Raw genomic sequence first — 25947 nt, 5'->3', positions numbered from 1 at the left:
CTGTGATACAATTAGTTAAAGTACTGTGCCACTTTCAGAATGCCACAAAAAGAAAAGCAGTAACTGCATTGACAGTACTGAAGATAAACATGTCCATGTTAAGGCAAACCACAGATGTGCTAGGCAGTCATTCACATCCTTCAGCAAAGAGCCACTTCAAGTAAGGAATGGCTAGCACACTAGCTTCAACCTTGTTTTATAAAGCTTCTGCTGTACTGGGCACTATAGCACAGCTTTTCATACACAAGCCCCTGTTTGATACAAAAGATACTGCATTGAACGGACATATAACACTTCACTGATCAAAAGCCACTATCATGTTTTCTGCTGGCTGGAGCACTGTTGCCTAACTTTTACACCTCTCCATGTTTCTTCCCCCAAACAAACTTGCTATAGGCAAAACAACACAGAAATGAAATGCTGACAAGTCACCTCTGACACTTTCTACTCACACAAGACATCTGCAGTGTGTTTACATGGGACATATTCTAATGGCATCACCATACAGTCTACTGAAAGGACAACATGATTACGGTTTCCCGTTAAATACCATTACTTAACTCATTCCCAGTGTGCTTCCCTCCCTTCCATGAATTTAATAATGTTCTGTTTATGCAGTCTTCTTCTTGCCGTCTGTCCATTTCCAGAAGAGGTGAGCTTCTTCACGTTGTTGAATTTGTTAGCTACCTACCTAAAATGACCAAAGTCTGAAAACAATGATGGCAAAAATTCCTGCATACACTCCAGTTATCACTATGGTCAACAGCTGCCCCACACTTTTTTTTATATATATATATATATATATATATATATATATATATATATATATATATAGCTGAGCTGATCATTTTTTAAGAATAAAAGTAACACCTTTATTGAATTATCCCTTGTGATGCAGGCAAATTTACATATGTATAAAAGTAAACATACCATAGTATCAAGCTCACATTTACAAACATTACACATCAGTTTATTAATCCAACATTAAATTGTTCAAGTTTTGCCTTTTCCTAAACCTTATTCCTCCATTAAAACATTTTTTTCTGCATGTAATGCTACCAAAATTTCCATTTTTTTTTTATGTATTTTGCTCCTACCCTTTTCTAAAGATCCCACTTTATCTCTAACAATAGGCCCAAACAGTGAACATCCATCAAAAGCAACACTGATAAATGACTTTTTAAAGGTCTCTGCAAAATCACATAGCTGCATCCAGGCATGTCTCGATGGCTATGCTTCAGCCCTCAGCCCATGAGGAACCTTCAGCAGCATGAGATTAGCCTCATGGATGCATCTGATGCAGATTGTAGGGTGGCCAGTTGTGAGGTACGAGCCTCATATAAGCCTTCTCATCCAACAAGGACCCTGGGGCAGTCTTGGAGAGTTTCTTATTCAAGTCCCTCTGTAATCTAATAAAGGTGTGCCAACAGTTACATGATCGTAAGGCAAAGGTTGCTGAAGTGTAGACATGCTTCCCATATCTGTCCAACGCTCTAGATTCTCTAATAGGGGATAGACAGAGAAGCTCTGTTCAGCCAGCTTCTTTTTGGTGGCTGCTGCAACAAACATGGCATCTATGGAATTCCTTTATTCCAAAACTGTCTATTCTTTGGTGCACCAAGGATTTTGTCTGGACTCCAAGGAATAGGTTTTACAGTATCCAGCTCCTTTCATACCCAATAAGCTCATCCACTGGGGGTGGGCTAATCCAAGACACAGATGGGCCAGACCCAAAGGCTTCTAGGAACATAGATTCCTCCTGGGAAGGGGTTTCTGAGGACCAACCATCTTTTAGGCACAGGATTTCTAGAACATCTCCATAGGAGAAGTCTTCTGGTGGTGATCTTGGGGACCCTTCTCCATCAAAAATCAGTGTCTTTCGTTAAAGATTCCCGAGGTGAATCTCAAGTGCCTCCTTTCGGAAAATCTTTTCCAGGAGACCTCTTCAGTGGGATGCTCAGAAGAAGTACTGGAAGAGGTGGGGAATTCCCCAACTGCAACTGCCTGGAAGCTCTTATGGGCTGGCTATTCCGGAGGAGTAGAATGAAGAGACTCAGACAGAATCCAAAGGAGGGACAGATATAAGATCCAAGGAAGTAAGTGTCGAAAAAGCTTATTGATAGGAGGAAGCCCTCTCCACCACCTCGAAGGCAGAGGGACAGGGAGAAACACAGGTCAACCTCACTGGAGCCAAACTCTCAAATCAGATAAACTTGGGTCTCCTCTGGTCTTCTGCTGGGAGGAGGGGGTCAGAGCTGAGCTGTCTAATGCTGTGGCTCCAAGGGGAAGTGACTGTTCCAAAAGCTTTAGAATCAAAGTCATCCTCCTGGATCTGATATCGACTTTTTGGTTCAGAGACTTGTCCTGCTCAAGGGTGGTCAGTGCTCAACAGGTCCGAGAGATAGTTGGAGTAGAATAATGCATTTTTCAGATCCAACACTTGGACTCTTGGCGCGCTCAATTCAGAGGGCTCCCAAACAGCAGGTCTACTCGGAGAAGGAGAAATGATTCTATGACAGGAAGGCTCAAGGCTCACGGATCCGATGGGTGATGGAGCCAGTAAAGCTCCTATATGGTTATGTGCTCTGAGAAATTCTCATCATCCTGTCCATACCTGCTTCAGAAAGACTTCGGGAGATCATGATCGAACAGGAAGTGGAATGAGGTTTTTTGGTATCTCCTGAGGACTCAAGTCAAAAAGACAAACTGTAGGAGTCGGATCCATAGATATCAGATCTAAGTGCTTCGGAATTTCTGCTGATAGCACCAATATCAGAGCATTTTGGGAGACTGGTTCCTATGCTCCCTAGGCTCCACAGACAGACATTTTTGAGGATGTCTGAGCCCCTGAAGTAGAAGGCACCGAAACAAAGAGAAGGCCCATCATAACTAGTCTATTTCCCCTGTCACTAATGGCTGGTGGATTGAAACTACAGCAAATTGTACATAGAGAGTCTAGATGAGTGGGAACCAAACAATAAACGTACTCCCTGTGGGCATCAGACTTTGCTCTCTTAAGTCCGCAGGAAGTGCACTTCTTAAAACCATTAGGTTTTTCAACCATAGTAACAAACTTATCAATAAAACCTATATCCAGGATAAAAAAAAAAATTTTTTTTTTTAAATTTTTTTTCTTGTTAAAGAGGTTCTCCGGTTCAATCCTCAGTTGGGGTGCCTTCTATGCGGAGTCTGCATGTCCTCCCCGTGGTCGCGTGGGTTTCCTCCGGGTGCTCCAGTTTCCTTCCACATCCCAAAGACATGATGTAGGTGGATTGGACACTAAATTGGCCCTAGGCATGAGTGTATGCGTATATGTACCTTCTGTGGAAGGTTGGGTGCCGGGCTGGCAACTAGACACTGTAAAACTCCACTGCCAATCATGAGCAGACAGGTGATCCGCTGTGGCGACCCCTAACCAGGAAAAGCCGAAAAAACATGATTTTTTTTCTTGTTAAAAAAAAATAGATAAAAGTAGCTTTCCCAACAATGGTAAAGAAAATACCTTAATGAGTAAGATAAAGAAAGAAGGTAATACCAACTATGGTAACCAATACCCAAAAAAGGGTAAAGGGATAAAAAAATTACATTAAGCTGGTAAAGAGAGGAAGGGCTATAGAAAGAGTTATATAAAGGTGAATAAAATTTAAACTTTGAAGTTATTACTCACGAACTTTCAGGAAATTTCCCTGCGCTCGAGAGAAGGCAATCCTGACCAAATTGTTACAGCAGCAAACTCTATCTTAGGTAATGCAGTAGTTAGGGGCATTATGGTTAAAGGCATGAGCTTGAGAGTTGGATCCAAGAATCTAGAGAAAAGAGGCAGAGTCAGATGGGATGCTGGATCCAAGACCCACAAATTGATGAATGAATGTAACGGCCAGAGAAAAACACGCACACACACACACACACACACACACACACACACACGCGCGCACACACACAAACGCGCACACACACACACACACACACACACACACACAATACAGGAAGATGGATTGCAGACACCACAGTACAGTATAAGGGGGGTACAGCACTCCAATGTGTGCTATTCTTCAAATGAGACATTAAACCCATGGTCCCATCTGCTTGAGTTGGTAGCAGCTTAGCTGGATGTAAAAAAAAAAATGCCACTGCACCTATCAAAAAGATTATGGGAAGTTCCTCAATGCCCTGGCCAAATTTCCCTTAATAGTATAAACACCATTTTGAGTCTCCCGTGAAAACAGACCACTAGCCTAGTGGGACTAACCAAGTCAGCAAAGGATAAGTAAGTTATTTTAAAATGAAAATATTTCATAATGAAGAAATTCATTGAGGACTAAAGTTGACAGAAATGCCCATTTACAATCTGTTTTGTATGGAGGCCAGGCTTCCTAATTACTTTAAGGATATTTCATAAAATCTTTCATACCAACCACTAAAATAACTCTGGATAGGTTGGCAGGAAGACCTACTGCAAAATTAGCAACCTAAGCTTTAATACAAGCTTAGTACAGAGTCCTAAAGGAACACATGTGGGTGAAAACAATCACAAAGGAAATGGAAAACTTACTGGAGGTGAGTGTGTGTGTGTGTGTGTGGGGGGGGGGGTGCAGAGAATGGGGTGTATCCCTTTTTTGTTGCTGTTGTCTGAGTTTACAGAAAATGAGACAAAGGCAATCCTGCAGCAACTATGCCTGGAAAGGGTCAGTTTGATGCCTCCTTCATTCCAACTAATGTTCCATGACTTAAAAGCTAGCAAGCAGAGTAAGTCTGGCTGTCTCTACTTTAATTATATTTGGCAGTGTAGTAGTATATAATGAGAAAGTAGCACTCTTCAACTCTTTGTGAATCCAAAAGACACTAAGAATATTTGAGAGGAGCTATACATAAGAATGGTTCATGGCACTGCTTGAAATGAAGCCCCAGTCTAGCAAACAGGTGGCCTGAATACCTTTAATGAAAAGAGGGGGAGGGGGCTGAGACTATTAGGAGGGAAAACCATTGTCTTAGAATGGATCGAAGGCCAGTGAAGGCAATGAGAACTAGCAGATACTTTATGAAAAAAAACAATGAACAACTCGCACACTAAAATACTGTACATCAGTATTTATACATCAGTTATAATAAGGTAGAGTGAATGTTTTCTTTAAATGTGGCACAGGTTACTCTCCTGTCCACACTATTTCTAGAAATTTAGTGGATTGTTAAATACAAGTAATCAAAAAGTTTTATAATATTACGGTGTGTACAGAATGTGCCCAAGACAAAACATTTTGAGCTGTCCATTCAAATCAGAATAACTGTAAACTTCAGTGTTCTGAATATTACTGAATCAGCTTTGTAAATATTTTGCATAATGTTGTAGCAAATTTTTTAGCCAAAAATTCAATCACTGAATTATCTTATAAAAAACATTTCGCCAGCACTCCAATGATTTGGTTTCTGGTCATACTCTTCATTTAAACATTAACATAAGGAATGCATCTCAAAAGGAGAATATGCTCGTCCTCCTCCAGGACAGGTTACGGGTACTTATTACTTTCCTAACATTGTGTTTTCTTCTTTCATTCAGAGAATTTCATTATATTTAATCCTTTGCCTTTCTACATTTACTTTCATCACCTATTCCAAGAGGCTATGAACTTCTGCCCATACCTTTGTTTACACCCCTACTCTTTCAATCATCTCGATTATTCCTTGTTGTATACAGCATTTCAGTGCATCTTGTATTCATTTTTTACCTGCACTTCTGTCATTTGGAGCATATTTTCAACTTGCAAGGTTTTTCACTTTTAGCACAAAAATTACATACTTAATGACTGTATTTAAACATGTTAATAATGAACGTTCACCACCTTTTAGCAATCTTCCACTATAAAACCAAGTAAAAGGTGCCCATTCAGCCATTCTCATTACATTTATTTTGATTTAAGTTTGAAACACAAACCACATTGATAGTTGTGCATTTATAGCTGGCATAGATTACAAGACTGATTATCCTCAAGTTTTTCTCTTGTACTACTAGACATGCGATAAAGCAGACACACACAATTCCTAACAAAAGATGAAATCTCATAGCATAGTTTCTTCACAGGCTTGCAAACCAATATTTTTCTCTGTGGTTGTTGACCAACTGATGGTCCTCAACTTACATAAGGTACAAGATTATTCTACATTAGTGCTATACTATACAAGTGCTTCTGAGCTTTCATTCAGAATGCATCACTGGATGAATAACCACTTTGTTACTGTGTATCCTTATTTCCCTTCCTCTCACATAGTTAAAGATCAAGGCTAACTCATGGCCTGTTACTACACGATGTAAGCTTAAATATACACGTCAGTGCTTACACCAGCGATCTTTAATCATTCAGTGACAGAATACCGAGGAAGCATGTGCTCCACTCTTTAGTGACAATTTTTATTTGCAGGCTACATACAAATATAAATCTATACATATGTTAGCAGGAACCACAATAAAAACGTAGACCGCATTATATGCACACAGTTTCTGCTAGCAACAATCACCTCTACTTGTTTTCATTTCAATCCCAACCACTGGATGTGGCATACAAAATAAGTAGCAACGGCTCCTGGCAGGCAATTAGATAAACTACAGTCAAATTTCAGAAACAAGTGCACAGACAGAAAGGATTTTTTTTTTTTGGGATAGGTGGTTGGGAGCAGAGACATAGCTGTGGTGTGGTGAAGGGGTTCAGCCAGTATGGACTCAAGAGTGCTACAGGGTGTGATCTGAAGATTTTCATCAGTCTTTAATGTATTACCTTGTACTTGCAGTCAAAACTGCAGCTCTGAACTAACAAGCGTGTCTTCAGTGAATTACCAACATTCAGAAATCCCGTTACTGCATTTGCTGTCAAAACTGAAGAGCTGTAGCACTGAGCATGGTATACAATGTACCAAGCAATTTGCAACAGTTTAAAAGGAAATAATTGGCTTTTTTTGCTTATCAAGTCTAAGCAGATGATTTTTTTTTTCTGCTTCGTCCTTCAACTTAAACTTGAATAGAGGCAACCAGGTTAGGGGATGACACTAAGTGCAAGAATAGCTAGCTACACCCTGGTAGGGATTCAGGTTGTACATGAAAGCATCTGATGTGTGCATTTTCTGCATCACAGTTATCACTGAAGCAGCTTGTAAGGGGCAGGAAGTACATTGTATGATGACTGTACAATTATATATATTAAGGTATCACACAGTTAAAACTAGCTTGGCTGGAATTTTCCCTGCAGTTTTCACTGAATGTTTTTTTTTTCTGCGACACCTTTTTACCTTTGGTTTATATGTTAGTTGGGATATTTTGCAGGCACCTTAATCTTATAAAAGCCACAATATGCATATCTACAGCTAGTGGGGTTTACCCTGAATGCAACAGTAAAGACGTAAAAAGTAAAAAAAAAATGTCATGGACACTCAGAAGTCATGCAACCGAAACACGATGTCATTAAGGAATCATCTGCATATATCCATGGGCCTCCATTACAGGAGGTGTAAGGTAATCGCACAATGAAAACTGTAGCTTGGCGGGGTTTTTTTTCCTTGCAGTTTTTACTGAATTGATTGCCTGTGTGACCTTTATGTCCTTGGTTTGGTAATTATATATATTTACACATATACTGTAACCTAATAATCAACTCACTTATGTGGTTATAATAACATTTACTCTGGTCTGAAGTGTACATTATTTCTCTCTATTACCACTCTGTCCACATCACCATGAGTTTAGCACTCTATAACCACATCATTAGTATTCCCCCCAAAAGCCCTAATATGCATTAATATTTCCATTACTTACTAATGGGAACAAAACAAATGCAAGTACCCAAGAGGACCCAACAAGCACAACAGATCACCCAAAACAAACCCACAAACCAAATTTACAAACAAAAAGCAAAATACACACAACTCCAGTTTCTTCAATGTAAAATGTAAAATACTCCACAGTGCACTCCTTCAAATGCACATCACTGGCACCAATTTACATGTGATGAGCAGGGCCTACGGTCTCATGATCCACACCACCACTGTTAAATATCATGCAAGGGCAATTGGCTTTAACACTATATGGCAGTGCTATCATACCAGAAGTAACAAACTTATCCAAGCACACACTCCAGTGCAAGCACCGTTTTCTAAGGGGGGATAATGGTATCTGTCTAATGCCAACACTCTCTTTTCTGACTTCACTGCAGCACACTACACCAAGCCAGACTAATATGGCACACGAAGAACACAATTAACACTAACCCTTAAACTAAAGCAACTGTTCAATACATGTATAGTTGCAACAGCTTTAAGTAGTGACAACAGCAACTACCAATGGCTGAGATGTCATGAGGTATACACACATACCCATACATTAATAAATCAATCCACCAGCTTTTGAAATTAAACTCAAGAAATTTATTTCAAGCAATGCATTTTGAAAATTAAATACACAAGCAGCTGTACACATCCACGATCTAATGTAAACATAAATGGGGTTTAACAGAGAACATAAAAAAACCTCAACAGCTTACCTGGTCCTACCACTACCTACAGATTACAATGAATTCTACCTTTCCCTGAACAGTAAAGTCCTAACAGCATCGCACAGCCTGGCTGGCAAGGAATTCCAGGTTCAAGCTTCTGTCTCAGAGTTGCAGTCCAATGCGAATACTTCAAAAGCAAAAGACTACTGAATTGACAGTTCTGTCAGATTAAGAGAGCCCCAATATTTGTATTTCATATTTAGCTTAAATTCTGAACGCAAAATTTTCTGTTCTACAGTCACATAATTTGGTGAGAAAGCTATGGTCCAAATAAGACAATGATCCTTGGACATGGAGTAACTGAACTTTAGGTACTGCAGATATGCGCACATTTCAGAATTTATTAATAGTTCTGCTGCCTTTCCTTTGGAAGGAATTACACAATCTGTATGGTTCACATTTTTATATTTGACACATTACATGTTGGAATATTTACTTGAAGCAGCAAAAACAGTTGTCTGGAAAAATACATTTACTTCAGCTTAATAAAGCAGTTCTGTGCATTTTAATGAAGAAAGACTGCAAGCTTCACTAAGCTCGTCACACAACACACAAAATGCATACACACAACCCCCATCTAATTCAAACCCCTAGAAATAGCATTTATTTAAATCAGAAGGCAAGATTTAAAACAGAATAAAAAATAAAAACAAAACACAGGTCATAACTACTCATAAAATACAATAAAAGGCAAATACACTACCCAAGGATTTAATTAAACCATAAAAAAACATCTAAAGCTAACACACGTCTTGTTAAATAAGACCACACAAAAAAAGTTTTAAAAAGTACCCCAGAAATATTAGTACAAAACCACAAATTAGGCATGCCACTGATAAAAATCTATTGAAACTACGTAAAACCTTATTCAGCAAACAATTTATAAAATTATTGCAACCAGTAAAATCAATGGGAAACAGTAACTTAAACTTGGGAAAAGGGGAATACACACAAACAGAATATGTGGGGCTCGAGATTTGTGAAATAAATGAAACATCTTGTACTGTAGGATCGGGAATGCATCTCTGCACTCCTGGCTTTGGCACTCCTCCCAAAACACTTTTTTCCCTTAACCTACAGCACAATTCATTTCACTTACTATACACCAGGCAAATACACAAGAACACACACACATACAAGATAAATATTTATATGGGTATTGTGAGACACCGACAAAATACACTGATGCAATTCTATCATTTCACAAGAACTGACAATATAAGTGGAGCAAAAAGGTATATGACATTGTAATGTACAGCAAGAGTAAGCCCCCACAATTTCCTCTTGTGGGGGTATGGCTTCCAGGGGCGGCTCGTGCTATCGGACTGTGGGACTGCAGCCCTCCCAGGAAAAAGTAGAAAATGTAGTTGACATTTACATTTCATTTGCCAAATTGCCATAAAAAAATATTTCCATTATTTCGCGTTTTCTCAGTCTCGAACTGCGCAAGCAAATCAAGTTCCGGGTTTTTTTTAACATAATAGCAGCATCTAGTATCTGACTGCTGTAAAAGGCAGTCCAGATTAAAGAAAAAGCATCAGTGTGATGCCCAGAAGTCTAAGCGGTTAACTGCACCGTAAATTAGAAGGGGGTTCGGACTGCCACGTCTGCAGGCACTTACGTGACATGGATGGCTGGATTGCTAATGACTGGTTCTCGCTCTCTTCTCAAAAAAGAGAGTGAGAAACCATCAGTAGCACTAGCACAGTAAAACTGTACTTGTGTTGATAAAGAGGCTGGGACCGTTGGATTCAGTGCCGTACTGGTGTTGTCGTTGGTGGTGCTTTACTGCTTCGTAAAAGTTTATTTTTTTTTGTCTTGGGCAGCTAAGGGCTTGCACTGACTGCAGTGAGAGAGGAAGACAAGATACATAAAGTAACTGAGGTAAGTGCTGGTCTGCTGGAATCGGCTCTGTACCTTTTTTTTTTTTTTTTTTTTGCTGCAACTCAACCTGCTGCTGTAAATAATGAAATAGTAAACCTGAAACAAAACAAAGCACACTTACCAATTTCGGAATGAAAAATGGCCACACAATGAAATCCAAGGATAACTCACCTGATTATTATTAATCAAGTGAGGTATCTTCTCTTTTGGACTTCATGTGGCTGTTTTTCCATCCAGAATTGGTTAGTGTGCTTTGTTTTGTATTAGGTAGAAAAATACTACACTCAGAAAACAAAGACTAGAACAGTGGATTAACCAGATACAGTCACATGATTACAAAGAGTCACAAATTAGTGGCTGGATAGTATAAAGCATGGGAAGGCAGAGGATGCTGTACTTAGCAATAGATGGCATGTCACGGGGTCACCCTACTGTTGCAGCTCCAGCTCCCATAGTAAGCTGTGATGTGGATAGGAGGATAAAGTATATGACAAGACCTAAACTGATCCTTGCTCTGTTAATACTAAACACTGGAGACTTTATGAAGTGGTAAGATTTTGGCACTTAAGCTTTCCAGAAAACATTATGATGAAAGTATGACACTTAGATGTTTCCAGAAAACAAAAATAAAATAGCAAGAATGCACAACAGGGTAGTGATTATATGAAGGTACAGGAGAACTCTAACTTCTTAGGTTTTCATGGCAAAGCCAGACAAATCCACACCCCTGGAAGATCTGTTACTTCCCTGTAATGTACACTATGGATGGAATTATAGTGCTTAGGAAAAGAGCTCAGTATTCATGCTTATTTACACAATTGATGGAAATTAGTTTGCTTCAAAAATGATTCCACAGTCAGCTTTGCTTACACAATGGAGATAATTATTGCCCTGAAAAAAGGATTCAATATTCAGTTTTGTTTTATTTATCTGTTTATTTTTTTCATTATTTTATTTTGTATGATTTTAAAACCAGATCCGTTTGTCAGTTCTATTGGGATTTGTACACACACACACACACACACACACACACACACACACACACACACACACACTAAATGTGCATCAAATGGCATGTATTTTAGTAGGAATCGAACAGCTACAGAAAGGGATGAAAAAAGTGAAAAGAAAGAAAGAGATACTTTAATCTTCATTTTAAAGTGTTGACTTTATACATTCAGGTTAATACATTCATCTTAATGATTATCTTAAAATTACAGACGAAGCTATGAATAGAGAACTATAACCTAATTAGCTTACTTTTGTCAAATATTTATTAAAAAGAAAATTAATTAATTTACTTAGTTGACATCTGTCCCTGATTGTAAGGATTACGTTTATTTTGCTCATCATTCATAACATTGTTGAAAATGAAAATAAATCTTCAAGAGCTGTGTGCGTGTGTGAAATGCCCCAGAGAACACACATGGTGGTGGGTAGAGAATAACTCAAGCTTGAACCCATTACCATGGATGCAAGTGGCAAGGGCATGAATTCCCTACCCACCACCATTTGTAAACAATATTTGCAGATTTTTGCCTCATATTTTTTCTGTTCCGCATAAAATCTGTAGTTTCTGTATGTTTGTTTTTCCTTACACAGTCAGTAGTGCAGTGGTGCACTGGTAGCATTGTTGCCTCACAGCTATAGGTTCTCTGGTTTGATTCCTAGCTTCGGTGCCTTGTGTGTGGAGTCTGCAACTCCTTCCATCTTACAAAGACATGTGTCTGCAGTGCTTCTCCCTGGGTCTCTGCTGAAAATTGGCTTTTGTTCCAAGTCGGACTTTCCTGGTTAACAAATATTAAATAAGTAAAAATAACAGGCATTTGAATTTCAGACTTCATATTCTTCAGAAAGTATATGGTAACAAAACCTTTTATTCTAGCAATTTTCTAAGTTTATAACATGGGTATTTGAAATTTGTCCCTATGTTTGGGACTGTATCCCCCCATTATTGGCTTCGTCCAGGTTTTTTTGTGCTAAGGTTGAGAGCTATGGTGAAAACTGAATTCACTAAATGGTAGCCATTTAAGTTTGTCTTCCTCTCGTTCACAAAACAGCTGATTTTGCATAGTGGTATGTTCCTCTGACTGTTTTGCACAGGGTCCTGGGTTTAAGAATTGGCAGTGAAATGTATGGTGGTAACGCAGCACTTTATTCTAGCAACTTTTCAACATTATGCAAGCAATGCTTAAAATGTGTCCCTGGATTTTGCCCCCCCCCCCCGCAAATAAATTTTGGCTTTTTCCAGATTTCTTGTGTTGCAAAGTTCAGAGATACAGCTGAGTGTCGAGTAGATTTTTCAAGTAGCTGAGAGCTGCAGGGGAACAAAAGTTTAATGCTGCTTATGCTGAGCTAGCTTGTGTTGTTAATAGCACAACAGGTAGTGTACTTGCTTTTAATGAAGAAGGCTGTAGGTTCTACTCCCGCAGTAGGTAAATGCATTGCTATCAGTTTGCCATCCATTCCCTATTGCAATATTACTAGCTTATCATTTTTTAATGGAACATAGGCAATTTAATCCTCAAGGGCAACAGGCACTTTATTTGTAAATGAAACAATAACATATAAAGTTGTTTTCTAGCAGCAGCCTCTTCATTAGTTACAGATTAATGTGGAATTTAGATGACTTTTACTTCAGAGACTGTGCATATTTACTGATACTGGTGGACTGTTGAAGTTTGAGTAGACCTTTATGATGGAAATGTTCTGAATTGGGCAGTTTTGTCATTATTGGTGCATGCATTTTGTTTCATTGTTTACTGGAAAAATGTTCAAAACAATAAATTTAAAATGCCCTCTAACAACTGTATTGTACAAGGAATATAATTTAATACAATCAGGAAGGTGTATCAAAGAGCACGTGTATGTTTTGTGTTCAAGGGGCCTATGATTTGAAAACAGCCCAAAGTTGATCTTTATCTGCCACTGGCAAAATGCATTTTCTTTGAATGTGGGTTTCAATGCTGTTTCAATGAATGTGAGGTTTCAAGGGCAGTGAAGTTTTAATGCTGTCTGCTTTCATTATGAGACTGCATTGCTTTGTTTAGCAGATACATATATTAGTGTTGTAAAATGCAAAATAAAACTTTCAAATTAAATCCAAATCATTGCAGAAGTGAAGCAGTATGCACATTACAGTGTTTATGGTAAATGGGTGCGAAATAACCAAAGAATGGGACATTGCAATGGCTGCAGGGGGGAAGCTCCATTCGACCATGATTTTGAGAGGGGGGAAGGGCAGCAACTCAAAGACAGCCCCGGCTGAACGATACCGCTCAACTGTCCAGATTTTTGCTTCTTAGTTTGTTCCTCATAAAATTTGTGTTTTTTTGGCAAATCTTTTAGGAATGAAGTCACTAAATAATGACAGACATTGCGTTTCAGACGTCATAACCTTCAGAAAAATGCATGCTAAAGCAAGACCTGTTATTCTGTCAACTGTCTTGAGTTTATACAAGCAATTTTTGTATGTTCCCCAATATATTTGGCCTTTGTCCAGATTTCCTGCATTGAAGTTGAGAGTTGCATGCAAATAAATCGCTTTGTAGAATTAGGAATATCCAAACCTCTCAACTGTCCCCAATTTTGGCTCAAAATGTTGCTCTCCCCCTAATAATCTCTCTGCAAAATGGCAATTTTGGAAGAAAATGTGGAGGGTTTACAATTTTATAAATAACTGTAATGATCAGAGTTAGATTACTTTTATTTCAGAAATGCACGTAGATGCTCTTATTTTGTCAGCTGCTCAATGTATCAGTACTAATATAAAAAAGGTGTCCCTTCTTTGACAGGTTCCCAGCTGTACTATGTGGCAATTTTATAATTTTGCATCACATTTTTGGTCCGTTTTTCATAAAATTGTGGTTTTCTGGCAGATTAGTAGCAAATCATTAAAGACTGAAGTTAGAAAATAATGGCAGACATTTGAGTTTCAGATTTCATACCCTTCAGAAAATTCATACTAATGCAATATCTACTAAAAGTCTATTATCTTTCTAAGTTTATAAGAGCAATATCTAAAAATTGTTCCTATTTTTGGGCCGTTGTCCCACTTATATGTATGGCTTTTTCCAGATTTCTTGCTCTGAGGTTGAGAGGTATGAGCCATCACTGTCAGCCAGAGACATTTCAAATTGTGACATACTTGTTGCACCCCACTCCCCACTGTAGTGGCTTTGGATGTGTCCAAGCAAGGCAAGGAGCAGTTATGCAGTGTAAGTGTGCAGAGTATTCCCCCATCCAAGGTAGACCACAATTACGACCGTGGCTTTTTCATCTGTCCTTGATTTTTCAGAATGTTCTGGTTTTCTGTCATATTTTTATACTGTTGATTTATGCTTCTTATTATTCAGAAAATGCATGCTGTTGCAGTGCCCTGTTGCTCTGTATTAAAGTAGCAATGCTTTAATGACCATCAGGTAAGCTTGTCGGAGATTTAGATGCAAGTAAGCTTTAATAAGCATACTGTTAAATAATTACCAACACTGAAAGCCTTTTTGTTGTTGCCATGCAGAGAATATTTACCTAACTAGATAACGTATAAGCCTTAGGTATTGAAATGCATATGACAGTATTTGTAATAAAGGACAGGATTACAGTATTTTCAGAAGTTCATTACATTTGTTGGAGACTTGTAGTCATCTTTGCAGGCTTTACCCATAAACCAAACAGAATGCCAATCTATCATGTCTGGTCCATAACTTGTGCAGTAATCCTTTAAGCAATTTATCTTGAGCTTGTTTCTTGTTTGCTGTTCATTTTTTACTTTGATCATGTCTTCCCTATTAAACAAGTGGATAGTTGTCAGGCAGCAGGTCTTTTTTGGATAAGAAATATTTTTACAAGTGGGGGTATCACAGAGATTACGGCGTTCAGCATGTTACTTGGGAATTTTATAAAACTGAATATGAATTATAATTGGAACTGCTTTTGACTGGCATTCCAGTAATGTATTTAAAAAGCAATTCATTTTTTCATGCCTCACAACCTTTTTGTTTCCATCTAGATAGTAAGTAAGCTGTCATGTAGCCAATGCATTTAAATATTTTTTCTTCTACACTTCATTTTGTCTTGCTTGGACTCTCGTAATGACGGTTTGGCACCCAGGGCAGCGTATTTAATTAAAGCTCCAATTATTGTGGTTTTGAGCATAGCTCCACCCCTTTTAGTTGACCATGCCCCTTCCCATTGGCCCCACCCATTCAGCTGTCTCCTGCAGCCCCCCTTTAATTTGAAGTCACCAGCCGCCACTGATGGCTTCCAACATCTAAATACATTAATTGCACTGCTGCAGAATTGTGATGAAAGCAGAAAACTGCAGTGTCACAAACAGCAATCTCAACGTTACTTCATTTAAAAGTAAATATGACTGAGAAAAAGTAACTTAAAAAGAAAAAATGACTTGGAAGTCAATAGAAAACCTCTTATCTGTTGACCAAATGTAGGACTTCCTAAGATGAAATAATATACTGGGACATTACTGCCACTTAATCACAGTCAAATGTAAGACAACAGTCAAAAGTGGCTACTTTGGTGCTAGAAAAACATTCTTTGTGCGAAAGTAAATGACTGTCACTCTGGTTTAACAATGGATGTGAGCTCTGTATGTATCCCATTTTTCTACATGGGGTCTAGGTATTGTGTTAACTGTAGCCAACTCTTTCAATTCAGTGCCACACTCCTGCCTTCAACACTTATGCCGGACTGTCGCAGATCTTATTTCACACAATCCATCCACCTCTTTGCTGGACGTTCTCGCTTCCTCTTACTTTCTTCCAGTCTGTCCCAAATCTTCCTCACCAGACTGTCTTCTGCTTTTCTACATGTGCCCAAACCACCGTAATCTGTTCTCTTTGATCTTTCCTGCAATTGGAGCTACTTTAGCTTCTGCTCTTATGTCCTCATTTTTTAGTCTGTCCCACAGTGTGCATCCTACCACCTTTCTCAGGCACTTCCATTTCCATCAACTCTAGCTTCAACTGTTCTGCCTTTACTGCCCAGGTTTCTGTACCATACAGTAGTACTGGTCGCACCACTGTCTTGTGCACCTTACTTTTCAGCTTTTTTGGCAATCTTCTGTCATAGATTACACCTGATACTCTATGCCAGTTGGCTGCAGCCCCTCTGACTCTAGCTTTGACCTCTTCGTTTAGATTATCCTTCTCAACTACCCTCCCAGATACTTGAAGCGGTTTACCTGTTCCACTATCTTCCCTTCTATCTCTATTCTCATATTCTTCTCATTTCCTCAATTTGCTGCCATTACCACAGTCTTATCTGTGCTTAGTTTCATCCCGTGGGCCTTCAGATTTGCATTCTATTCTCAAATCCTTTTCTGAAGTTCTAGCTCAGAGTCCGCCTGTACTGCTACATAGTCTGCATACAGCAGTTTTCTTGATCTGTCCCCTTCAACCTATTTGCTAATGTAGTCCACCAGTATGAACAGCAGTGAGCTTAGAACTGAACCCTGATGTACACCCACTTCCACTGGGAACCCCTCTGTGAGGCCGTACACTGTTCGTACTTGAGTCACTGGGTCCTTGTAAACAGCCTGCATTAATTCTACCAATGTTTCTGGGACTTCAAACCACTGCAGTCCTGCCCAGATCAGTTTTATTGGGGCCCTGTCTTATGCTTTCTCGAAGGCTAGGAATGCCCACTTGGACTCTCTCCTCATCTCTAGCTTCTTCTCAAGTATCTGTCTCAATGCAAACATTGGGTCAATTGTGCTGCGTCCTGATCTGAATCAGAACTGCTCATCTTCCATCTTACATTCTACTACTCTGCGTATTCGTTTATCAATCACCCTCTCCAGACCACTCATGCAATGCGATAGGAGTTTGATGCCTCTGTACTGCCCACAGATGTCGTTGTCAGCTTTGTTCTTGTACACTGGCACGACTATGCTTGCTCTCCAGTCATCTGGGATATGCCTTTCTCTCCAAACTGCTATCAGTACCCTCAGGAGCCATTTCTCCCCCATCTCACCCAACATCCATCATATCTGCTGTGACCTCATCTGAACCTGCTGCTTTCACTGACGTCATCTTCCTCAGTGCTGCTCTTACTTATTTCTAGGGTGGGCTCCTCTTCTTCTCTCATTGTAGGCTGTTTCTGGGGCAGTACAGCTTCTGAGGAGTATTCTTAATTCAGAAGCTGCTGGAAACACTCCATCTGCCTTTGATGTCCTCTGGACTGGTGAGCAGGTTGTTGCTGGCATCCTTGATGAAGGGTGTCTTGACCATCTTCTTTATCTTTATTTGTCTTGCAACCTGTTATAGTTTTTGTGGCCATATTATATACATACACATATTAGATATATATTATATACATACAGATACATATATATGTGATATCTGGTGGTGGAATGAAGAAGTACAGGAAAGTAAACAGAGAAAGAGGTTGGCAAAGAAGAAGTGGGATTGTCAGAGAAATGAAGAAAGTAGACAAGAGTATAAGGAGATGAGGTGCATGGCAAAGAGAGAGGTGGCGAAGGCTAAGGGTAAGGCGTATGAAGAGTTGTATGAAAGGTTGGACACTAAAGAGGGAGAAAAGGACCTGTACCGATTGGCTAGACAGAGGGACCAAGCTAGTAAAGATGTGCAGCAGGTAAGGGTGATAAAGGATAATGAGGGAAATGTACTCCAGGGAGGAGTGTGTGTGTGTTGAGCAGATGGAAAGAGTACTTTGAGGGGCTGATGAATGAAAGTAATGAGAGGTGGAGAAGGTTGGATAATATGCAGATAGTGAATCATGAAGTGCAGTGGATTAGCAAGAAGGAAGTAATGATAGCTATGAAGAGGATGAAGAACGGAAAGGCTGTTGGTCCAGATGACATACCTGTGGAAGCATGGAGGTGTTTAGGTGAAATGGCAGTGGAGTTTTTAACTAGATTGTTTAATGAAATCTTAGAAAGTGAGAGGATGCCTGAGGAATGGAGAAAGTGCTTTGGTACCGATTTTTAAGAATAAGGGTGATGTGCAGAGCTGTAGTAACTACAGAGTGATTAAATTGATCAGTCACAGCATGAAGTTATGGGAAAGAGTAGTGGAAGCTAGGTTAAGAAGGGAGGTGATGATTAGTGATCAGCAGTATGGTTTCATGCCAGGAAAAAGCACTACAGATGCGATGTTTGCTCTGAGAGTGTTGCTGGAGAAGTACAGAGAAGGTCAGAAGGAGTTGCATTGTGTCTTTGTGGACTTAGAGAAAGCATATGACAGGGTTCCTAGAGAGGAGTTGTGGTATTGTATGAAGAAGTCGAGAGTGTCAGAGAAGTATGTAAGAGTGGTACAGGATATGTACGAGGGTAGTGTGACAGCGGTGAAGTCTGCGGTGGGAGTGACAGATGTGTTTAAGGTGGAGGTGGGATTACATCAAGGATCAGCTCTGAGCCCTTTCTTATTTGCAATGGTGACAGACAGGTTGACAGACAAGATCAGACAGGAGTTCCCGTGGACTATGATGTTTGCAGATGACTTTGTGATCTGTAGTGAGAGTAGGGAACAGGTGGAGGAGACCCTGGAGAGGTGGAGATATGCTCTACAGAGAAGAGGAATGAAGGTCAGCAGGACTAAGAATACATGTGTGAATGAGGGAGGATTCAGGGAGTAGAGGTGGCGAAGGTGGATGAGTTTAAGTACTTGGGATCAGCAGTTCAGAGTAATGGTGAGTGTGGAAGAGAGGTGAAGAAGAGAGTACAGCCAGGATGGAGTGGGTGAAGTCAGGAGTGATTTGTGACAAACTAGTACCAGTAAGAGTGATGTGACAAACGAGTACCAGTAAGTGTGAAAGGGAAGGTCTACGAGAGGGTAGTGAGACCAGCTATGTTATATGGGTTGGAGACAGTGGCATGGACAAAAAGGCAGGAGTCTGAGTTGGATGTGGCAGAGTTAAAGATGTTAAGATTTGCACTGGGTGTGACAAGGGTGGACAGGATTAGGAATAAGTATATTAGAGGGTCAGCCCAGGTTGGAAGGTTTGGAGACAAAGCCAGAGAGAGGCAATATTACGTTGGTTTGGACATGTGCTGAGGAGGGATGCTGAGTATATTGGGGAAAAAGATGCTAAGGATGAAGCTACCAAGTAACAGGAAAAGAGGAAGGCCTAAGATAAGGTTTATGGATGTGGTGAGAGAGTACATGCAGGTGGTTGGTGTGGCAGAGCAAGATGCAGAGGACAGAAAGAAATGGAAACAGATGATCCGCTGTGGCGACCCCTAAAGGGAACAGCCGAAAGAAGATGATGTAACTTGGCTAAACAGAGCATGGGAAGAGTGGCTGCCATGAACTCCAGGAGGCAAAGAAACTCCCTGGCAGTCAGGGACTGGAGAAGCAAGAGGTCCTTGAAGAAAGAGGTGAGGGACAGGACATTTTCTGGAGGTAAGGAAGCCAGCATCCTGTCCGATTGGATCCTGCAGCCAAGGAAGATGTGGTCTTGGGAAGGGACCAGAGTTGATTTCTGGTAATTGACTGTGAACCCTAGACCCTCCAACAGTGACACCATGAAGGAGAGGTTCTCCGGACAGATATCTGGAGTTTGAGCCTGGAGAAGGTCATCTAGATATGGAAAGTTCTGTAGGCCCTGTAGCCTGCAGAATGCTCCAACAGGAGCTAAGCATTTTGTAAAGACCCTAGGGGTCGTAGACAATCCAAAGGGCAAGACACAGAATTGAAAATGAGAGGAATCAATATGAATGGAAATATGAAGATAAGCCTCCTTAAATGTCCAATGACGCCACAAAGGCCTGAGGAAGGATCAGAGAAGGGTTGGTAAGGTTAACATACGAAAGGTAGGAACCTTCAGAAAGGTATTTAAATGGGATAGGTCTAGAATGGGTCTCCAAGGATCATCATTCCTGGGTACCAGTAACATCCTGGAGTAGAACCCTTTTCCTACTTGGGATGGTGGCACTACCTGAATGGTACCTTGAGAGAGGAGGTTGGAAATGACCTGGAGAAGAATTCCAGTTGTTCTTTTGGAGGTTGTGGAATTACCCCTGCAGGGGGAAGGAGTCTTCCAAACCATAAAGTTATCAGTTTCCAAGCAGAAGGAGAAAGAGGTGAAGGGACAGAGGTGTTAGCAGTCCGGGAGGCAGGTAGTCACAGACTACCTGTAAGAGCCATTTCTGTGCAGAAGTAGAGGAGATAGCAATGAAAAACCCCAATGTGGCACTTAACTGAACCAAGGTTCACAACTTGTTGGAGGAGCGATGACCAGAGCAGACTATCAGACATGCGGCAGAAAAGTTCTGAGGTCTGGTATGTGCCGATGTCCTCTTTATACCCAATGTCACTTTAGGACTAACATACAGTCTACTTCTATACGACACTGCATGTACCTCACACTAGCACTAGACGTTTGTATACTGACTGGACATACGAGTCAGCCAGCGGCGAACTCCCTCATGTTATGAATACTGCAGCATATGACTAGAAGAGCATACAATATCTACTTTACTATGTGCTTGTTTTTGTAAAACTGTGTCTAAATTATTCAAGCCTAGGCAATAATATTTTTGTTTCATGCTTGTTGCTACAAATCTTTTCCCTCCACTAGCAATTATTTTAATTTATTTATTATATATTTTATTTATTCCAGTTTGATGACCAGGGACGTCCACTGGGCTCGGGGAGCCCATTTTTAGTGGAGGCCCGGGGAGAAAAGCTCTAACAATACATAGTTACATGAATAATTACTAAGAAACTTTGCATTACTGAAATAAACAGGTAGCATTCATAAAGAAACAAACTATTACAATTTTGTTTAGGTGTAAAAGACAGGCAAATGGCCTTGAGGCTAGATTTTACAGTATAGTTATTTATACATAACACAAATGAGCAAGGTTAGCTAGGCGAGAGGTTAGCCAGGAGTAAAAGTGGAGGAGACCTTGAGAGGTATAGGGTAAAGAGTACAGTTGCATTTCCTGTTTGAGTTAAGGTGAGAATGAAGAAGAGTTTTACAGTTTTCGAGGTTATCGCAGGTCCTAAGAGTGGAGGGAAGAGCATTCCACTTTCTGGCTAAGGTGAAGGAAAGCAGAAGTTGACCAGCTGGGCGCTTGGGTTTATGGATTGTGATTAGGTTTTGGTGGGTAGATCCAAGTGTTCTATGGAGAGTATATGGTTGCAGGATATTGGATAGTAAAGCACTTAGTAGGTTGGAATAGTAGTCTATAGACAGTCATGATTTGGAGAAAGTCAAGTTGGTTATGGAGTTCAAGCCAGTTTAATGAGTGACGGGAGGAACAATGATGAGAGGCAGATTTGGCTTTGGTAGCAAATCTGGAGATTTTATTGTAACATACTTCTAGTTTGGAGGATAAATTAGTAAGCAGAGGGGCGCCATACAGTAGAGAGGGAAGGAGATTAATGGTGAGAGTTAGTCTGGTAGCAGGAGAGGAAGTGGTCATTTCTATAAAGGAGGCAGAGTTTTATGTGGGTTTTCTTTATGTTTAGCTGGACGCGAGTATTAAATTTATGGTGTTAATCGATGGTTACACCAAGAAGTTTGGCGGACGGAACGACCTCTAAAATGGAGTTTTTATGGCTGGTTATTTAGAATGAGCTTTTATCAATAGGGGAGGACTTAGGAGAGAATAGAAGGATTTTAGTTTTGTTGGCATTTAATGAGAGGTGATTTTGGAGCATCCAGTTTTCGGTAGTTGAGAAGGCTGTTTGTGTCATTAGTTAGAGATCTGTTAAGTTGGAAACGCAGCAGATCAAAGTAGAATAGTCAGCATATTGAACAATTTTAGTACTGGGTATGGCCTTATAAAAGTCGTTAAGATGTTGAATAGAACTGGGCCAAGTATGGATCCTTGGGGTACTCCAGTGGGGGTAGGACGGAAGGTGCAGGTGCCCTGGCCCCATTTGACAGCCTGGGACCTGTCGGAAAGATAGCTGGAGAACCAGGAGAGCATTTTGTGGGACAGATTTAGATTAGACACATGATTTAGAAGGTGGGTGTGGGAGACTGTATCAAAAGCTTTAGATAAGTCCAGGAGAACTGAGGATACTAAATTACCAGAGTCACGGGCTAAATTGACAGTATGCAAGAAGGAGAGAAGGGTGGTGTTGGTACTATGTCCTGGCGGAAGCCGTGGTGGGTAGGAGAGTAGCTGGTGTTTGGTAAGGAATGGCAAGAGCTGAAGGTGGATGCATTTTTCAAGGAGTTTAGAAAGAGGGGAAAGGATGGCTATGGGGTGGAAATTAGATACGTTACAGTTTTTGACACCCTTGTGAAGTGGAAGAAAATATTCAGAGCGCCACAGTTTGGGTACATATGATTCAAGCAGGGATGTATTGATCAGGATGCTAATAGGGAGAGCAATACCATCGGAGGCTATTTTTAAGAAGGAGGAGGGAATGTTGTCGGGGGCATTGGAGCAAGGCTTTAGTTTAAAGAGTAGTTTCTTTATTTGGTAGGTGGAGATGGGTTTGAGTTCGAAAGTAGGGGGGGAAAGGATGTTTGGTTGGGGTGGGGTTGAGGGTTGCTGTTGGTAAAGATCTTGGTTAGCTCAGCAATAGAAGTGGTGAAGGTGGTGTTGAATAGTGAGGCAATTTCAAGGTCAGATTTGCTGGTGTCGGGGCAGGAATTGTTTTTAGTACCTGGCCTAAGGAGAGAGTTGATAAGAGTTCCAAAATTTGGGGGGGGGGGGGGGGTTTGCACGATTTGTTTGCATTTTGATGTAATACAACTTTTTATCTTTGATAACGTGTTTTTTGGCAAGGTTTCTTAGTTGTTTGTATTTAAGTAAGATGTCTGGTTGTTTAGTTTGGAGGTATGTTTTCCAGGTTTTATCTCTTTGTAGCATAATCTTTTTGGTGTCTTTGGTAAGCCACATGGTGTTCTTAGTTTTTATTCTTTTTGTTCTTACTGGAGCTAGGGAGTTAAGGACATTTAAGAAAGTTGAATTGAAAAAGTCAACGGCTGAGTCTAATGGAAGAGTTTTCAGGGGGTTCCAATTGGTATTCCTGAATGAATCAGAGAAAGTAGTAGGGTTAAAGTTAGAGAGGTTCCGAGTGTGGGGGGGCCCCACGTGAGAAGCTCGATGGGTGAAGGCATGGAGGTGGTCTCCTAATGGGTCTGGTATGACACCAGATTGTATCACTTTATTGGGATGAGATACTAGGATCCAGTCTAGTATGGAGCCTGGGGGGGTTGTTTTGTTGGGTCTAGTGATGGTGTTAGTAAGTTGAGTGTAGTTAAATAGATTGATGGACATGGTGGGGTTAGGGTTGTTGATTTTGTTCCAGTCTATATTTACATCACCCAATATATGTAGGTTTCCAGTTTAATATTTTAGGAGGCCCAGGACAGGATGTCTTCCATGGTGTTGGTGTTGTTACCTGGAGGAATATAGAGGGAAATGAAGCAGATGCTTTTATGATTGTTAATTTTTAGAAGGCTTGCTACAAGTTCAGCATTATTGAAAGAGATGGGATTAGGATATGGAGTAAAGGACAGCTGGTTGGAGTAGACTAGTGTGACACCGCCACCTCGAGTACTTAAGCGGTCAGATTGAAGTGATCGAAATCCAGGGGGAAGGAATTCAGAGTCACTTATGTGAGGTTTTAGCCAGGTTTCAGAGATTGCTACAATGTCAGGCGAGTTGCGAGCGAGCCAGGCATGAAAGTGGGTTGTTTTATTTTTTAGGTTTTGGGCGTTGATGGTGAGGAATTTGAGGTATTTATTGGTGGAATTATTGTGGGAGTTAGTGTGGTTAGCAGGAAAGAAGTTTGGTCCTGGATTAGGGTGAATGTCACCAGCTAAGCAGAGGAAAGTGAGATAAGGAATAAGTTGTTTTGGTATGTACTTAGAAGTGTCTGGTAATGAAAAGGTCTGGGTTTGTAGTATTTAGTAGTGATTGGGAGAAGTTTTACTTTGAAGAGGAGGGAAGGGTGGGAGGGAACTAGAGAGGCTGAGAAGCTGTGAAAGTGTGTTGTGTGGGGGAGGTGGGGAGGCAGAGGTGGAGGGTGTAGATGGAAGTGAGTATAGGAGGTGGCATAGTATAGAGGAAGTAGGATGAGGATGGATGTGGAAATAAAGGTTTTAGGAGTAGGAGAGTGCATGATAGGTGGGGCCTGTTGGATGTAATAGGAGGTAAAGGGACTTAGGAGGGAAGGGGTGAGGTAGTGAGAGGCAGGTGGGGTGGAGGGAAAGTGTTGAGGATTGGTCAGTAGAGAGAGGGAGGTATGTTAGGAGGAGAATAAATGTAGGCGCACTGGGTCATTGGTAGTGTGTGTGTGTGTTAATATAGGTGCACTTTTATAATCATACAGATTTTCCCTCATTTCACAACACAGCACTGCTTTGGACAGTTGTGCCTTAAAAGAAACCCACAGAGTAGCAAATGTCCTAATATTCAAAAAGAATTTAATATTTTGCACCTTTTCTTTAAGAATGTCAAGCAGCTTTGGAATAATATATTTTCTCATCAGCTGATGTCTTATATTGTCCTTCAGAAATCACACCATAACTACATGTCGAATACTGATTCTATCCAACTGAATTTCTTTTCTCACGTTTTTCTACCATTCATTGTGGTAAAATGTTTTGAGCTTTCACACTTTTCTTGAAAGAATTACTAACGTACAGTAAGTTTACACTCAGTATTTAAAAGTTGAGGCAAATGCAGTCTATGCATTTCCCCATATACTTTTCAGTACCAGTCCTAGTATATTTCAGTAGGTAATTACAGGGTGTTTTTTTTTTTTTTTTTTTACTACGGCAGAAAAAATTAAGTCCTACAACCAAAATCTCAGCCATCGATGACCCCATATTTTGTTACAGTATCTATTTTTCTATCTATGTACATATTGTAGCACAATCATAGGTTCATAGGTGGGTAAACTAGGCTATCTGCCCAAAGGCATTTATAAGCCTAGCCAGAATGTGTTGGCTTTCGCCGCCCCCTCAGATTAGTTCCCTGTGCCTCTGTCCAGCACAGCCACTAAAGTTATCCCGGAGGTAAACTTTGTTTCCCATCCACTCGTCAAGGTTTCTTTTGAAGAGCGTTAGCGAGGACCTCTGCCTAATGTAGATTGGGACCTTGTTCCAAAGCATGGGAAATCTGAGACGAGAATCTATCCCTCCAGCACGTCCTATTTATTGTTGTGGTGAGGTTTAGATTCCTAGAGCGTGCGGCTCAAGGGGATAAGGTTTTTTTTAGGTGGAGCATGTCCATCAATTCTGGGTTGGACATGGCCTTGTATGTCAGACAGAGATCACCTCTGAGGAGGCGGTATGCAACAGAGTACAACTGGAGTTTCTTCAGTCGAGCTGCATAGGGCATCAAGGCCATTGATCCTCTTGGTGAGGTACTTCTGTGACCTTTCCATCTGTTGCAGGTGTCTTGTAAGGTACATCCCAAATGGGGCATTGTACTCTAAGATGGGTCTGATGAGTGATGAGTAGAGGGGCACAATGACCTCTTTTGATCTGGATGTGAACCCTTTTGTGATTAGGTGGGCCACGTAGAAGGATTTTCTAACCACTTTGGCAATGTGATTATCAAAAGTGAGATTACTAT

General features: G+C 40.4%; 1 protein-coding gene across 1 annotated transcript in view; it reads right to left on the bottom strand.

The window, feature by feature from the left end:
- RAB7A (RAB7A, member RAS oncogene family) overlaps positions 1–25947 on the bottom strand; it is a 620307-nt gene that overhangs the window by 152216 nt on the left and 442144 nt on the right. The gene's annotated exons all lie outside the window — the stretch shown is intronic.

Source organism: Protopterus annectens, chromosome 7.part0, assembly GCF_019279795.1.
Source record: "Protopterus annectens isolate FY-2018-M chromosome 7.part0, PAN1.0, whole genome shotgun sequence".
NCBI classification, from domain to species: domain Eukaryota; kingdom Metazoa; phylum Chordata; order Ceratodontiformes; family Protopteridae; genus Protopterus; species Protopterus annectens.
Note: the sequence above shows the minus strand (reverse complement) of the source record. Positions and strands in the feature narration are given on the sequence as shown.